The following is a 16,155-nucleotide window of genomic DNA, read 5'->3' on the forward strand; positions in this document are numbered from 1 at the left end:
CGACCTTGACAGATTAGAGAACTGGGCCAAAACAAACAAGATGAATTTTAATAGGGAGAAATGTAAAGTATTGCACTTGGGCAAAAAAATTGAGAGGCACAAATACAAGATGGGTGACACCTGGCTTGAGAGCAGTACATGTGAAAAGTTCTTTAGATAGCCACCCTGGCTTCTTTAGGCACCTTCCATGTTTCCGTCTCATTGGTATTGCCTGAAGTTGTGCTTTTACTATCTTCCTCTGGCCACGTGGGACTCACCAGCTGGTTGGGCTGGCCCACCTCCCTGCGCTAGTCATTGGGGGTTCCTGCCAAACCCCAGTTAACCTATCAGCACTCTTGGGAGGCGGGGCCAGACACATAAATAGGAGGCGGAGTCAGCAGCAAACATGCAATCGCTGACTCAGGTGGCAGTTTTGGCCTTGGGCAGAATCCTTTAGTCTATCTTCCCTAAACTGGGGGGGTGGGCATGAAGTGGTAACTCACCCCAACCCCCACAGTGGCGATTCCAGGGTCCCCTCTTAAAGGGGTTTGTAAAATGGGAGCCACTGGGCATACACTGGGTGAGTGAGCACACCGAGTGAGCGGGCCTGCGCTGAGCGAGTGAGGGGGGGTGTGCTGCTCCCTCTGAGCGCCGGCTCGGTTTTTTCCCTTTTAGCCTTCTGGCGCCCCGCAGAATTCGGCACCTGCAGACTAAAAGGGAAAAACTGAGCTGACGCTCAATGGGAGCAGCGCACGCACCCTCGCTCACTCAGCGCGCTCGTTCGGTGTTCCCCAGACTCTTGCCCGCCGCCCTCTAGAACTTGGCACCCTGGCGCCCCACACCACTAGGGTCTGTGGGTAAGACGGCCCTGGCTGGAGAGATGGTTATAGAGGAGCAGGAGTGGAAATGCATGGGCGAAACCTGGGACAAATACTGCCATCCAACAAAAGCAGGGGGGAAATACCCAAGAATTTTAGAAAATGGGTGGATTTTATGAATCTTCAAAGGTTGTGGTCTTATCTTTATGATGGAGCTGAGGGGTTCCTTCTTTCTTCCCAAGGACAACAAAAAGGCTTCTTTGCTGAACCTGCCCTTGGGAATGACGCTGAACCATGACAAAGTGTTCCCAAGGGATTTCCGTGCCAGGAACACAGTCAAGTTGCCACTTAAAGCAGCAGCTGAAAGAAAGAAAAACAAATGAATTCCCAGCCAGGGTAAGACCACCACCTTGGAACACTGGTAGAATCTGTATGCTGCCCTCCCCCTCCAGGTTAAAGACCCCCAAAGGTTAACCAAGCTGCCGGAGCATGGAATGCAAAAATAAATGAAGTACTGACAAAGGGGAAATTCACCCAAAGTAAAGCAGATCTCTGCCTGTATTCAAAGAGAACAGATCAGAGATGGATTCGTGTACCATTGCATGTAGATAATCCGATGATCTGCTTTGAACAAGATGGGGATGATCATGAACTAATTAAAGTATTAAACCAAAACTCGGAAAGAAGTGTTATAAGAATTTTATGGTCTCAAATATAGAATAAATATTCATAAATGCACACATATCTAAATATATGAACCATGTGTCTGAAATAGTATGGGAAGGCAATCCTGAAGCCATTTTGACTCTCCCAATGACCTCAAATATTCCTCTGCAGTAAGGGAGACAAATGGGGAAATCCTTCCTATTGTCTTTTTGCTTGCAAATCCTGTCTTAAGGGTGTATTTGTGTATGAATAGTGTGAGCCTGTGACCTGGACTCAGGAACTAAAGTGTTAACCATCACAAAAGAATTGCTGGGCTGCCAAGGTAATGCAATCAGTGACCATTATTAGGTATCCTGGCAGACAGGATTTCTGCCTTAGGCCGCCTCCTTCTGTGATGTATGCATGATGTTTTGGGGAGAATCTTGGGCTACAGGGTGGGCAATTTCAATAGTCTATATAAGGGCTTGTGCACCATTGTTCGGGGTTCTCCCTCCTGTGTGTGATGAGTGAGGACCCTGTTGCAACCGTTCCTTGAATAAAGATCAGGCTTACTAGCCGCTTTGCTTCTCAATATACTCTGGTTGGCCTCTGTTACTTTCTCCTACCGATAGGGCACCTTAGAAGGACTCTGTATGGGCTCCTGGATACCCCATAAGGAAAGAGGAGCAGATTTTCTTACAACAGAAGGATATAGGAAACATAACACGCTACTTGGGAATACAAATAGAAAGAGAATATGAAGACCATCACCTTCTTAAAGCCACAAAACTGAAGAATCATAGAATTGCAGAGTTGCAAAGGACGCCAAGACTCAACTCGTGCAACCCACTCCAATGCAAGAATCATACCTAAAGAATCTCTGATAAATGGCCATGCAATTTCTGTTCAAAATCCTCCAGCGAAGGAGAGTCCACCACCTCCCATCCCAAGGTAGTCCTTCCAACTGGTTAACTGCTCTTACCATAGAAAGAGTAGAAAGCTTTAGAATTAGAAATTCAAAGGCAATAAACACCATATTTTTTTCTCTATAAGACTCACTTTTCCCCTCCTAAAAAGTAAGGGGAAATGTGTGTGCGTCTTATGGAGTGAATGCAGGCTGCTCAGCTATCCCAGAAGCCAGAACAGCAAGAGGGATTGCTGCTTTCACTGCGCAGCGATCCCTCTTGCTGTTCTGGCTTCTGAGATTCGGAATATTTTATTTCTTGTTTTCCTCCTCCCCAAACTAGGTGCATCTTGTGGTCTGGTGCGTCTTATAGAGCAGAAAATACGGTACTTTAGCTGCCTGAAAGAGATCAAAAAGCATGGTATTACCATTAAAAAGTAAAAAAGGTAAAGGACCCCTGGATGGTTAAGTCAAAGGAGACTAGAGGGTTGTGGTGCTCATCTTGCTTTCAGGCTGAGGGAGCCAGTGTTTTGTCATGCTGACCACATGACTCGGACAGCTTTCATCAACTTTGCCTCCAGCTCATCAACTTTGTCTCCCTCCTCCAAAAACAACATTTGTATCTGGATTTTCACTTTTTGAACTATGGCAGCCCTAGGTTCGCATTTGCCCAGTTCATAGATCGAGATGATATCCTGCAAAAGAAGAAGAAGAAGAAGAGTTTGGATTTGATATCCCGCCTTTCACTCCCCTTCAGGAGTATCAAAGCGGCTAACAATCTCCTTTCCCTTCCTCCCCCACAACAAACACTCTGTGAGGTGAGTGGGGCTGAGAGACTTCAGAGAAGTGTGACTAGCCCAAGGTCACCCAGCAGCTGCATGTGGAGGAACGGAGACGCGAACCCGGTTCCCCAGATTACGAGACTACCGCTCTGAACCACTACACCACACTGGCTCTCAAGAATTGGAATCGTCATATAGTTCAAGGAAGAACTGTCAGTACTAGGTGACATCTTGTTCCAATGTACAAGACTGCATGCAAGGCTTCAAAGGAAGATATGACGCAAAGAGTACGTGAAGGCCACTTGGGTATAGAAAAATGTAATTATAGATAGACTTTTCTAGAGGCTACTGGCCAAACATAAATGTAGACAGAGAAAGAAGAGGGAAAGCCTGGCATGTCAGGAATTTATATCAGCTCTGATAGAAGAACCTGTGATGTTTTGGGGAGAGCTTCTGCATCCACGGTCAAAGGTGGGCACTGACTTCAGCTAGCAGGAAAGAACTGTCCTGCTAATAATGGACTGTTTTTCCAACTACCCTGAGATAGTTCATCTGGGCAACATGACAGCCATTTAAGTAATCACCCTCATTGCATCAGTATTTGCTCAACACGGCATGCCTACTGTAGTACAAACAGATAACACACATCAGTTTGATGGCCACAAGTTCCAAGGATTTGCAAAGCTAGATGGGTTTATCCACAAAACATCCAGCTCAAGATATCTACAAAATCCAATGAACTTGTTGAGAATGGCCTAGCAAAGGGATTCCCAAATAAAGCAATGAACTCAAAGGCTGATCCTTATTTGGCATGTCTTACTTACAGAACTAGTTACCACGCAGCAAGGTCAAGAGAAAATGGCATTACGATAAGGGTGCTAAAAACTTGCCACCACTTCAGGAAAATGACAATGTGTTGCTTTCAGATGGCACAACATGGAAACAGAAAGCCATAATGTCCCGCCGAGGGGATCCGCTATCATATTAAATGATCATGCCACAAGGTTCCACCTTTTTATAAAAAAATATTTTTTATTAGATAGCTTGTCTGAAAAAATAAAGAATAAACCAAAACAGGTATTTATCTCAAAATGGGAAGTCTTCAAACTATATTTGAAAAATAATTATTGTAGCTTAAAATCTGTTGCAGCATTCGAATAATTTCAGTAGTAGTTTCAAATATGATGTGAGACCTAAGACAGATTAAAACTTATTTAAATTCTGATAATAACTTGATATGTATTGGCAGCAAGTTAATGACAAGTAAATGAAGTAAGGAGCGGACGGGAAGTCTGATCTACAATAAAAAGACCATCTTTATTTTATTTATTTTATTTTATTTTATTTTATTTTATTTTATTTTATTTTATTTTATTTTATTGTTTTGTTTTGTTTTGTTTTGTTTTGTTTTGTTTTGTTTTGTGATTATTCTTTGGTATATTATTTTTCTTTCTGTTTTGTGTTGATGTATACAGATAATTGTCCTTTTTGTGTATTAAAATGAATAAAAGAAAAAAGAAAAGAAAAAAGAAAAGAAAAGAAATCCATGAAAGAGGAGGAGGCCAGCAAAAGAAAATGGTATGAGCAAACAGGCACTAGAAACTGGAACCCTTTTACAGAGGTCCAACAGCCATAAGAAAGACAGACAAACTTGTCAGCATTTGTTTTGATATTACTCAGTGCTTTCTTTCTTAAAAAAAAATATGTTTAGGGGTACTCTCATTTTCCTACGTCTATTGAACTACTGCCCCTCAATGAGGCCAAACTTAGATTCACAAAATGTTCGGGGGTACGCGTACCCTTGTGTTCCCCCCCCCCGAAAAAAACACTGGATATTACCTTATTCTGTTCTTGTTTGCTTCCAGTTGGTACTATTAATATCAAAAGAGGGAGACGTGGTGATATCCCTTTAAGAGGTATGTCATGTTTGGGAGGGAAACCCTCTGGGAGTTTATATATTTGGGTGGTGCCTCAGCAAGAGGCAGAATGCAGGTGGGAGGTAGCACAGGTCCACGATGAAAGTAATATTAACTGTCTCCTCCAGTTGTTCAATAGATGAAACAACATTAGATTGAAGAGTTCTGACATCTGTCAGGAAGGTTTAGGTCTCCACTCTGGACCAAAATAGGTGCTGATTTCATTGGTGCCATAAGGGGTGAAGGAGGTGAGAGTTGGCTCTGCCTTTCACAGTATAGATTTTAACCTCTGGGGAAACCTCTGGGAATGTGATTTGAAGTTCACAGAATGTTATTCTTTGAAGGAGAACTACCGTACTTGAAAATGATTCACAAATGGTATTTAACTCTGAGTAGGCTTGCTACATTATTAAGATGTATAAGACTGAATCAGATGAGTGCTGGAGATGCAAAGAGGTGGAGGGAATGTTCTTTCATGTGTGGAGGACTTGTAAAAGGGTAAAAGCGTATTGGGAAATGATCCATAATGGCTTGAAAAAAAATGTTTAAAAGTACTCCCCCCCAAAAAAAAATCCAGAGTCCTTTCTGTTGGGGATAATTCAGACTGAAATTCCCAGGTGTCACAAAAGGTTATTTATGCATGCCACTATTGTGGCCTGTGTTTTGTTAGCGAGGTCCCAACCACAGAAGAATGGCAACTTAAGTTGACGGAATATGTGCAGCTTGCAAGACTTAACATATAGAATGAGAGAACAAGAAGAACATACGTTTAGAGAAGACTGGAAGACGTTTATTGAATATATGGGAAAGAACTGTACAGCTGAAAACGCTGGCAGCATTAAGATAAATTCAGCAGTGTAAATAAGTTATGATGGATGTAATACTGTAATGGAAAACTGAATGGTATAGTTTCTGTAGAATATGCAGGGATTTATGATATGTAAAATGAACCATGGAAAGAGAAGAAGGGAAGTCATTGATATCTTAAGGATGTAAAATGAGTATTTTAAATTGTAAAACAGAAAATTTAATGAGAGAGAGGGAGCTGGTATCGCTTTGATGTCTTCTGTTTGCTTATGACATTCTAAGGTTTTCTATCCAGTGTCTCCCCCTCCTCACACAAACCTCGTTCAAGCTGTCCTCCCAGCATTACGAGGAGATATTGCTCTCCTATTGTGCAGGGGTCAGCAAACTTTTTCAGCAGGGGGCAGGTCCACTGTCCCTCAGACCTTGTGGAGGGAGGAGGCGGACTATATTTTGAAGGGGAACAAATGAATGAATTCCTATGCCCCACAAATAACCCAGAGATGCATTCTAAATAAAAGGACACATTCTACTCATGTAAAAACACGCTGATTCCTGGACCGTCCGTGGGCCGGATTTAGAAGGCGATTGGGCTGGATCCGGCCCCCGGGCCTTAGTTTGCCTACCCATGGCTTAGGGCACCCACCAGGTGAGCAGCTAACGCTGTCGCAGAGCCCTGACAACAGATGTTCCCTGACAACCAGGTGGGATATAGGGCAGGGCCTCAGCAGCTTATCCATCCTTGCCAGAGGAGAAAGGATTTTATAAGGGGGGAAATCTGGTGACCAAAGGACTTGGCAACGCAATCCAGCACAGACAGGATGCTGAAGTTACTTGTCATGGGGACAAGGCGGAGATGTAAGTGGAGCAGCAAAGCAGGCTGCAGATTCTGAGAGAGCACCACTAAAATCGAGGGGATTGCTGCTTCTTTCTACATAAAGCCTCAGGAATCACAGTGGCATTCCCCCCCCCCCAAGAAGGGCCAAGGCCAGAGGGGAATTATAGCTTGCCTTTGATCACCAGGCTAGCGATCCTTCCGGAGGGACGTACGCAACACCCATCTGAAGGGCCTCGCGATCCCTGACCTGCCACAGCATCACAGAAAGCCTTGGTGAGCTTAATTGTTTATCTGCCCTTGAAACGTTTGCAATGTTTGCAGAGAAAGCGGAGTCCAAGGCCCGGGAATTCAAGGAAAGTGCGTTGAGTGAGATAAGAACTTCTGGACAGATGAAATAATAGCTGGTTGTGGTCAAGAGGAGTCTAACAGCATTGAGAAACCACAGGGATGCCCTCCATGCCTTAAACATTTTGGTCTTTTCAGCTGTTTTGGAGGAGGTTATCACTGATTATTTTTCAGCATTACAAACTCTGGCCTGTCAATTTCATTGTGAGATTGTGTGTGGGGTTTTGAAAATCCCCCTGTGATCGGGTGTCTTCTCAATTATATAGCATCTGCAATTCCTTGGGTGAAATTCACGCAGGGCCAGTTCACTCTTGAGGCAAAGTAAGGCAGCTCACCTCAGGAGACAGGATCACACCGCCTCCGAGGAATGAATTGTTGCAGCAACGGCTACAGTGCAATTCTTGGAAGCCGGATATGCCCCTCAGCAGCACACCGGTTCCTTGGCAAGTAGGAGGTAATGCTGGCCTCCTCCCACTCTTTTTTTTTTTTATACACAGCCCAACAGGACAATGACAATAATCCACCAACAGCATACAAATCAATATGGCTAACCTGATCCAAAACACCCACCCACCTCACTCACACACGAAAACAAAGATCACCACAGCCAATCACAAACAAACAATCACATCCTAGGCCAACCCCAACCTCTCTCACCACCAAAGGAACACAAGTGAACAACACAAGCACGCTGACACCAAACTACATACATTAAGCATAATAGAAACACCGCTACCTGACCCTACCCCCATCCATCTCCCCTCCTTTCCCCCCTTTTTTTCTTTTTTTTTTCTCCCCCTAATGCCTCAACAAATGAAATGGATTTGTAAAAATGTTACATGGGGGGAAAAAATACGAGGCATTACACTTGCACTGTAAAACAAGAAAACCCTTAATAAAATATTTTTAAAAAGTTTTACAGACTTTTATGTGTGCACGTTTTATCAGATGAAAAAGGGTAATGTCTACAGCTTCTTTGGTGCCCAATATTCAGTGTACAAAAATGTAAAGAATATTCACAAATAAAAACACAAGCTCAACCTATAGAAGTGTTTTCAGATTTAGTGCATAGCATGACAAATCTGCTTATGTACACACAGAAATTACTGCAGAAATAAATAGAATGTCTTGTGTTGTTGTTGTTTTTTGGTCATTTAGCTGTGTCCGACTCTTCGTGACCCCATGGACCAGAGCACGCCAGGCACTCCTGTCTTCCACAGTTTGGTCAAACTCATGATGGTAGCTTCGAGAACACTGTCCTACCATCTCGTCCTCTGTCGTCCCCTTCTCCTTGTGCCCTCCATCTTTCCCAACATCAGGGTTTTTTCCAGGGAGTCTTCTCATCTCATGAGGTGGCCAAAGTCTTGGAGCCTCAGCTTCAGGATCTGTCCTTCCAGTGAGCACTCAGGGCTGTTTCCTTAAGAATGGAGAGGTCTGACCTTCTTGCAGTCCATGGGACTCTCAAGAGTCTCCTCCAGCACCATAATTCAAAATGTAAAAGAGACAAGACAAGAATGCCTTGTAAAAAAAAATAAAAAAATCGTATCTTGTAAACGTTTGTTTTTACAATATAACACTGTTCCAAATAAAATCCAAAGGGGACTGGAGATTATCACCGTGGCCAAGAGTTTGCACCCCCTCAGCTCTGTTGGTCCAGTTGTCCTTTTCTTCCCCACCTTCTTCTTCTTCTTCTTCTTCTTTTTTTTGCTATTAGTCCAGTCTTATAAAAGGTGCTTGGTTAGGTTGCCTAATCGTGAAGTGGCAACTTATAAAATTTCTTTCCTGCTTTCAAACACAAATGGATAAATTTGTTCCACTGCAGTGGCAACAGCCTTTACGTTTGGCCCTGTAACTGTGATACTTCCTGTTGAAAAAAAACTGTAAAGAGGCTCTGAGAGATTTTAGCATGGGGTCTGTTGCTTTTTGTGATTTCCGGCAATCTGATTTCAAAGGGCATATTGCATACTGCTAAAACATTGACAACTTTAAAATCTCTAAAAATCACCTGGAAACCTGGTTTCTGCAGACTACAAGCTAATCGTCTGGCACCAAATTTAGCTTCTTCTTCACTTTAGCTCCTGTGCAAATTACTTTTCCTGAGGACCAAACTGTTGCTGTAATCCTTGGTTTCCGAAGCTTCATTAATACTTTCCCAACACCACGCTTGTATATTACATTTGCTCCCTCTAACGCAATCTTTCAATGACATCTTGTTTGGAAGACTCTGACTACGTTTGTGATTAAAATGTCCAAGGCAACATCACTCTCCGCATCCATTGGGGTGACTCAGATTAAAACCTCAAGATTCTAGCACGATACCATGAAGATTACATCTGAAATCCTATATGTTCCCGTGCAGCCCAGTTGTTGCGCAACTCGTCACCATTGCCGTTTCAACACGCCGCCGCCGCCTCCTTCTCTAGCTCACCTCCTCCTACTCTTGTTCCCAATGTAGGTACAGTGGTACCTCGGGTTACATACGCTTCAGGTTACCGACTCCGCTAACCCAGAAATAGTACCTCGGGTTAAGAACTTGGCTTCAGGATGAGAACAGAAATTGTGCGGCCACAGCGCGGCGGCAGCAGGAGGCCCCATTAGCTAAAGTGGTGCCTCAGGTTAAGAACAGTTTCAGGTTAAGAATGGGCCTCCAGAAAGAATTAAATTCTTAGCCTGAGGTACCACTGTATTCACTCCCCCTTTCTACCTTGGCACGACGGTCAGGCATCATTTCGAGGTTGACCTCAGGTGCCACAGTGAGTTTTGTCAATGGAAGCTCTGCTCAAGGATTTCTGCTTATGCAACGGGGCTTTCCTCCACTCTCTTCCCCACTCCACCTCACCCCACCTCCTGAAGTTGGCTCTTGTGGGGTGCAGAGGATTGTTCCATACGGCAAGCCAAAATGCTTGCGCCCGCAGAATGACAGAGTAACATTGAGTTCCTTCCATATTAACGCCAGGTTTATTTCCATTGAATGCATTGTTTAAATGGAACAGTCTGCTTTTAGCCACCAGATTACATTCTGGATATTTTTATTTGTCCTTTCAAAATGACTGCAGAGGTAGGAGATGGAGAAATCGCAGCTTCTCCTGTGTGACCTTTTCATTTGCTTGCCTCCCCAATCTGCTCCGTGGTGTGTGGGCTTTGTATTTTGTTTTTGTTTTTTTGGGGTTTTTTGCTGTTTGTTCTTTGTTATTTTTATTAAAGATTTTCTTGGTTTACAAAGGTATGTGCAATCTCTCCCCCCCCCCCGTAACATTTTTTACAGATCAGTTTCATTTGTTGAGACATTAGGAAGGAAAGGGGGAAAGGGGGGGTGGGGGTGGAAATATTTCTATTTTACTTAATATATGTGGGGTTTTGTGTCAGCTTCACTTGTGCAGGTTCTCTGCTATTCACTTGTGTTCCTTTGTTGGTGAGGGAGGTTGGGGTTGGCCTAGGGTGTGTGGTTGTTTGTTTGCGATTGGCTGTGGTGGTCTTTGTTTTCATGTGTGAGTGGGGTGGGTGGGTGTTTTGGATCAGGTTAGCCATATTGATTTGTATGCTTGTGGTGGATTTTTGTCATTGTCTTGTTGGGCTGTGCATGTGATAAAAGGGAGCCATACCAGGGTGAAGGCATCGTCTTCTATTTGTCCCCGTGTCAGTTTCAGTTTATTGGTTAATTTTTCTAGTAAGGCTGTTTCCCATACTATTTGGTACCATTGGTCCATGCTTACTCCTGACAGGTCTCTCCAGTGTCTGGTTATGATGCTTCTGGCTGCTGAAAGTAGGTGGGTTATGAGTTCTTTGTGGTGTAAATGGGCATTGCTGCCTTGGAAGAGTAGTAGAAGGAAGGACCGGCAGAGAGAGAATGGGCTGGAGAAAGAGAAACCATCCCTTCCTGCTTTAATAGTCAAGTGAAAGGGGCAGAGATAATCTCTAGGCTGAAATCTGACACCCACAACCCTGCCTATGCATTAACTTTGCATGAGAATGGGGAAAGAGGCATCTAACAAACCTTGTCTTTGAAGGTCCTGCGGAAGGGCTTCCCAAGGCACTATGGGGCTTCCCCACCTCTTCCCCTCATGTACCACGCCTGCCACTGGCCCTGGAGAGGTCAGGAGGAGCCCCAGAACAGAGCGCAGGGTGAGGGAAGGGGAGGACCTTTTGTCTACCAAGCTGATGTGCTTGCGCCAGCATAGCGTGACATCAAATTCCATGTTTACTTTTTCCAAAGTGGTGCATGCTATTAAAAATGAAAAGTGCCCATGGTCTAGCAATTTCCCATGCTGGAATATGTCACATGTAGAGCTGTACTAGGGCAGTAGAGGCATTAAAAAAGCAAGGTTCAAGGCAGAACCAAAAAAAAAAAACAACAACAAAAAACCAGAGCCCTTTCTGTTGGGGATAATTCAGACGGAAATTCCCAGGTGTCAAAAAAGGTCATTTATGTATGCCGCTACTGCAGCCCGTGTTTTGTTAGCCCCAAAATGGAAAATGAGCGAGGTCCCAACTATAGAAGAATGGCAACTTAAGCTGACAGAATATGCGCAGCTTGTAGAATTAACATATAGAATAAGAGAACAAGAAGAACATACGTTTAAAGAAGATTGGAAGATGTTTATTGAATATATGGGGGGGGGAGTGTGTATGCCTGGAAACGTTGGCAGCATTGAGATCAATTCAACAGTGTAAATAAGTTTCAATGGATGCAATAATGGAATATTGAATGGTTTAGTTTTGGTAAAATATGCAGAGATTTATGATATGCAGAATGAACCATGGAAAGAGAAGAAGGGGGTCATTGATATTTTAAGGATGTAAAAATGAGTATTTTAAATGGTAAAACAGAAAATTAAATAAAAATTCTATAGGAAGGAAAAGAAAAGAAAAGAAAGGTCCAAGACAGAACTATGGCTGGGACAAAACCTCACACGGGGACGGAATGAAATGCACTGCCCAGGGAAAAGGAACTGGGTTAATTTTGTGACCAAAATAGCAAGAGGGCATAGACCTGCTAGGTTCACAGAGCTGGAGTCTCTTGCACCTTTAAGAGTTGCATAGAAGGGATAATCCTGCCAGGTGCTGCTTTCTCTATAATTGCAATAATAGGATGGGAGAGCCAACTGTCCGTTGCAGGAGTGCAGCTGTCCACCTCTGAGCGTTAGCTCTTCTTTTTAATGGCATTCTCTTCCTTTTGACCTTGGGCCAAACTGAATAGGCAGGGCAATACATGAAATACATGCTTGCCCCATTCATATAGAATGTGGCGGCAGGGAGCTAATCTTTACATCAACAGAACATGCGGAGGAGGAGAACAGAGCTATTCCATAGCTGTGCTCCGTAGCTTCAAAATAGGTTTTACAGCTCAACTGGACAACATGACAGCCGTTTAAGTAATCACCCTCATTGCATCAGTATTTGCTCAACATGGCATGCCTGCCGTAGTACAATCAGATAATACACATCGGTTTGATGGCTGCAAGTTCCAAGGATTTGCAGAGCTAGATGGCTCTATCCACAAAACATCCAGACCAAGGGATCTACAAAATCCAATGAACTTGTTGAGAATGGCCTAGCGAAGAGATTCCTAAAGAAAGTTATGAACTCATATGCTGATCCTTATTTGGCATGTCTTACAGAACTAGTCTCACACAGTATGGCCTCTTCCCAAGAAAACTACAGTACTGCTCAATAGAAAATTCATCACAAGAGCTGGAGTCTCTTGCACCTGTAAGAGTTGCAAAGAAGGCAAAATCCTGCCAGGTGCTGCTTTTGCTATAATTGCAACATTGTTTTCATCCGCCTGTTCTGCAGTTGAGGACTGCAGAACAGTCCTCAACTGGACTGGATTGGATCATTCTTTGTCTAGCTCCTTCCCTTTGATCTTAACGCCTTGGGTGACCCTGCTAGGAGTAAGAGATTCCTGACAGCTTGCAGTGATTCTTCAACATCAACTTCGTTGGACTGGTTATGTTGTGCAGATGCCTGATTATCATCTTCCAAAGTAACTATTCTATTCCAAACTTAACAATGGAAAGTGTAATGATGGTAGTTTTGTTGCCTATGGACCTGGCACTGCACAGCACCAATGACGGAGGTGTGTAATCCCTGTTTGCCCTACTCTCGTCCCTTGGGATGGGGCGTAGATTGGAAGGGGTTTGAGCATCACTGCATCTCAAAACCCTTCGCCGATAGTGATATCTAGCCCCGCCGCCATTCCTCCCTAGCCCTTCAATAGTGGGAATCCCAGACCCCATATTAGCCTCTCCAATAGAGGGGTAACATCCCTCATTAACAAGTCATCCCTGGGCCAGGACTCCTGGGCCAAAATGGTTTGGGGAAGAGGTGAAGGTTTGATAGGGTAAGTATCCCTAGAAGATAAAACCCAACCAACCACACCCCAAGCGGGGAGGGTGGTCCCACGGTGTTTCGTTAACTGTCAATCCCCCTCTCCCTCCTGGATTGATTGGAGGACTGTTGGTTCTGTCTGCGGCTGTGGGAGTATTAATGAGGCATGTACTATAAAATTAACTGATTAATTGCAGGAATACCATCATGCCAATTTCAGAGACAGGAGCAATTTCTGAGTAATCGTAGGATTTCAGATGTGCCCTGACACATGTCATTGTAAAAGGAGAGTGAAATTGGCATGTATTTGCATTCCACACAACTAGTTTAGCCTCTCCTAAGCTAATCTTCTCTTGGTGTTTCAGCCCAAGTCAGCACAGCCAATGGTGTGATGGAAGTTCAGAGCATCTTGAGGGCACCAGGTTGGGGAAGAGTGCACAATCCTCTCCTCATCCAGCAGGTATGTTGTTCTTGGCAGGGAGATGATTTGATAGAGAAAGTTTCACCTGCTACGTTTTCACTTTCATGTTGCTCTTAATGGCAAAGGCGCAAGAGTGGTGAAATAACATTTAAATCCTGGCAACCACACTGAGCTAATCACATTAGGCAATGCTCCTCAGCAGCGAGCCAAATATTAATTTCTCCAGGTGAAGTTAGGAGTCCTTCTTATGCTGCAGCAAAAACCTGCTATTGCTACTGCTTGATGAGATTAAACTGCTGCTTCAAATTATTGGGTTGGGTCTAGGTCATCATACTCAGAAGCTGACCCAACTGAAATCTAACTGACTTTATTTACTCAAATCTAATGCTCACTGTTTTTGGCCAAATAACATTGCGAAAATTAAGGTGCACATTAGATTTGATGGCACATTTGCATTCACCAGCAAATAATTTTTTTGGGTTTCAAGGTTCTGAAAATTCAGGTGCGCATTAGATTCAGTGGTGCATTAGACTTGGTTAGTTAATTGATTCCTGTTCAATACTCTGGTTTCTCTTCAGATTCACCTTTTCCTCAATTCCCATTTGGTACAATGCAGTGGAAAATTAAAATGAGCCTTTTGGTGTACAGCAACGGCTCCCTTTTCAAGAGAGTGCAGGTGTTTGCTGGGTTGTGATGTAGTTATAAGTGAGTGTCTGTGTTTCTTGTTGACACCCCCGATGTGGGGAAATAGAGTTGCGTGAAGTCCTTGAAGCAAGATTTAGGTCGCTATTTAGGAGGCTGAAAGCCAGAAATGTCCAAGGTAGCTTTTTTCTGAAATGCTGCCAGTCCCACAGCTGAGCAGGGTCAATATGTGGACGAGGTTAGCTGCTTGGGAACATTTTGAGACAAACCGGGCATGTACAGAAGGATGGACCTAAACTGCTGCCACTTAAGTTAAAAAAAGATGGCAGAGCAGCTTTTAAACCGATTGTGGCTGGCTGGCTGGGGGAGCCAATGGGAGGTGAGGGGCAAGTAAAATGTAGCTTTTGCCCCGAAAAATATTTTTGAACACCTGCAAATCTTGGGTTTCCCCCATCATGCCAGGTGATACTTCCTACTTGCAGGTGGAACAGGTGGTGCTTTTCTGGCTCTGCAAAGATCTGCACATCTTTTGAGTTTGCGATTATTCTGTATGTATAGCTGCTGCTGCAAGCCATTCTAGGTGTTGCTGCCAAGCTTGCTTTTGCACCAGGGGAACGTTGCAGAGCTCGGCCGGTGTCTGGGGGATTAGTATTCCACCACCGGCATCGAATCTATTTGTTTCCCGCCCGGGTCATTTGTCTGAGGAGAAAGAGATCTTCCTTCTAAAGGCCATTCTCAACCTGCCCTCTGTTTGCGTTTAGAGTTCAGCTTGTGTTTACCAACACAAAACCAAACATATGCCTGCCTTGGTTTGAGGACACGGTTTTATGGTTCCAGGATTCTGCTGCTACAAAGACTCCTGGAGCAGCTGCAACCCAGGGGCTTGTTCACATTCCCCAAATGCCAGAGGAACCCTCCCCACCTCTCGGCATCATCTCCCCTGGGGTACACAAGGATGTCTGTCTGGCTCATTTCAATGCCATTAAAAAGGAGATAAAATGCCCTGTTCCCCAATCGTTGCCACGTTCCTCAGGACTCTCTCTCTCTCTCTCTCTCTCTCTCTCTCTCTCTCTCTGTGTGTGTGTGTGTGTGTGTGTGTGTGTTACTTTTTAAAGTGACTTTTTCTGTGAGGGTGAATTGAAGGAAAGGAGTCAGGGGACTACAGTGGTACCTCAGGTTAAGAACTTAATTCGTTCTTGAGGTCCGTTCTTAACCTGAAACTGTTCTTAACCTGAGGTACCACTTTAGCTAATGGGGCCTCCCACTGCCGTTGCGCCGCCACCGTGTGATTTCTGTTCTTATCCTGAAGCAAAGTTCTTAACCCGAGGTACTATTTCTGGGTTAGCAGAGTCTGTAACCTGAAGCGTCTGTAACCCGAGTTACCACTGTAGTGGGTATTTTGGGATGAGGAAGATTCCTCCATTGCTAAGAGGATATTCCTCCCCCTGTCCCACAACCACACACACATACACAAAAGGTCTGATGTTACCGCAGGACACTTTTGGGCACTACCAGGAAGCTTCTCCACTGCTGACCTGATGTTTGCCCCGGACTCCTCATACCAAGCAGCTAGGTCTGGATGGTCATTTTAATTTTGCACAATGCTTCCAACATACGGTTGCTCAAGGTATCGTGGGGTGTGGCACTCATCTCATTTTCAGGCCGAGGGAGGAGGCGTTTGTCCGCAGACAGCTTTCCAGGTCATGCGGCCAGCAGGACTAAAATGCTTCTGGT

The 16,155-nt window shown here is 44.2% G+C and overlaps 1 pseudogene across 1 annotated transcript; it reads right to left on the reverse strand.

The window, feature by feature from the left end:
* Window positions 1-8,753: 8,753 nt before the first annotated feature.
* LOC309331987 (TATA box-binding protein-like 1 pseudogene) lies at window positions 8,754-9,469 on the reverse strand (annotated as a pseudogene). The gene has a single exon. The product of its transcript is annotated as a TATA box-binding protein-like 1 pseudogene (transcript).
* Between the last annotated feature and the right edge of the window lie 6,686 nt (window positions 9,470-16,155).

This window comes from Podarcis erhardii, assembly GCF_964252035.2.
Source record: "Podarcis erhardii genome assembly, chromosome: 17".
In the NCBI taxonomy this organism is placed as follows: Eukaryota; Metazoa; Chordata; class Lepidosauria; order Squamata; family Lacertidae; genus Podarcis; species Podarcis erhardii.